Source organism: Hakea prostrata, chromosome 1, assembly GCF_041222555.1.
Source record: "Hakea prostrata isolate BN-2017 chromosome 1, UWA_Hpros_2, whole genome shotgun sequence".
Classification (NCBI taxonomy): Eukaryota; Viridiplantae; Streptophyta; class Magnoliopsida; order Proteales; family Proteaceae; genus Hakea; species Hakea prostrata.
This window is the reverse complement of record NC_142600.1, coordinates 49,840,649-49,842,496: the sequence shown is the minus strand read 5'-3', so window position 1 is coordinate 49,842,496 and position 1,848 is coordinate 49,840,649. Positions and strand designations below refer to the sequence as shown.

Genomic DNA, 1,848 nt, shown 5'->3' with positions numbered 1-1,848 from the left:
GAAGGCTAAGTCAGTTAATGAACTTAATCACAAACGGCTCTGCTAGAAGCACAGAGCTAAGGAATAAAGAATTGGGAAAGGTGATCTAGATCGTAAGCCTCTGATAGTTTACGTCTATCAGTATGTATCTGAATCTGAGTCTGAGTCTCAGACTGTGTCCTCTTCACCTCGTATGGTAGTGAGGTTTATATAGAGTGTACCTTCGAATCTCCTTCGTTGGATGCACTTGAGCCTTCTTCGGGTAGTCGTTGGATCTTAACAGTTAGATCCGTTGAGCGATAGACTTCTACTACTTTGGACTAGTAGGGGACTCCTGAGATAACCTTTAGGTTATGCGATGATTATCCCTTTGATAATGATTAGCCGCAGCCGTCAATTTGAATCTGCCATCATTAGGGTAATTAACCTAATTCATTAGTTGAATTAGGGTGTGCTTGTAGCTGAATAAGTTTTCTTCCTCAGCAAGCCATCTTCTGGATCCGGTTTGCTCGGGAGCGAGTCGGTTCCCTCTGTCTCGACCGGGGTCAAGGGTCGAACCAGGTATGAACCCGGTCTGATCATAATTTCTCCATATCAGGCTCATACCTCTTTATCCAAGTCTGGTTGATGAGGCATAGCCATGTGACCAGAGCGTGATTAACAGCTTTGATGGATTCTACTCAGAATCCTACCAGGCCTTCGAGGATGATTCCCATGATTGGTTCCCAACTTGGGTGGTCGTACGGCTGTTTGACAGACTCCACCCAAATTTTTTTTAATTTTTTTTCCTATTTCTAGTTCTGTTTCCCCCAAATCGGGAGGAGGTAGAGCTGCTTTTTTTTGTTCACTTATTTTTTTATTATTTTAAGTTGTTTGGCATTTATTATGAGTTTTATTTTTATTTAAAATAATATAAAAACTTCCAAAATCCATAATAAACTTTTTGTCTGGAATATTGGTGAAAATTTCATTATCTTCATTTATGCACAAGTTTCTTAAAATTTTATAGTTAAGATGAGGATAAAATAGTCAATAGACGTTTTTTTTTATAAAACCCATACTTTTTCCTTCTTTTATCACTTGCTCACTATTATTTTCTAACAATTTTTTAATTTTGACGCCAAATTTTTTTTTTATTCCATAATTTATTTTCGACAAAATTCACCAAACCATTTTTCATTCTTGACCAATAATGAATTCTTTTACTTATTTCTTTTAAATAGGCATAATAGAGAATGAGAATTGATACCAAAAAGAGCCTTAGACCATTAGAGATCAACTAGCAATTGGCATAATATCTTGTTTGATATTCCATTAATGGTTGGTTAATAGTAGGGTGTCAACGGTACAGTTTGGGGCTGAAAAACACCTAGCCCAAATACGGCCCATTAGCAAAATAACGGTTTTGGGCCGGTTTCGGTTTGGTGTGGTTTGGGTTCGGGTTAACTAACGGTTTAGGCTAACGGTTTAGATTCGGGTTGACTAACGGTTTATGGTGTGTAAGAAAAAGAACAAAAAAAAAACAATTGAGCATCTTACAACAAAAGCGAAAATTATATGGAAATCAAAGTTGCTATTGGTCAATTTCCATTAAAAAAAATCCACCCATTCTATAGAAATCAAGAACCTAGATATTAAGTAGATAACTATTTGATCTTTGAATTCATGTTTAATTTTTTTTAATTGTCTATACCAACTACCTAATGGTAATATAATGATTCAAATACTATTTAATGTAAAATTACAAAACGGGTTGTAAAACGGGTTGCGGTTCGGATTTGGATTGGTGCGGGCTCCACGACCCTCAGCCCAATTACGGCACATTAAGGTTCGGTTCGGGCTATAAATTGACACCTCTAGTTAATAGGA

The 1,848-nt window shown here is 36.6% G+C and overlaps 1 non-coding gene across 1 annotated transcript; it reads left to right on the top strand.

Moving 5' to 3' along the window:
* Positions 1-553: 553 nt before the first annotated feature.
* On the top strand, positions 554-738 carry LOC149029097 (small nucleolar RNA U3). Its single transcript, XR_016171386.1, has one exon. It is a non-coding gene; the product is annotated as a small nucleolar RNA U3 (small nucleolar RNA).
* Positions 739-1,848: the final 1,110 nt, after the last annotated feature.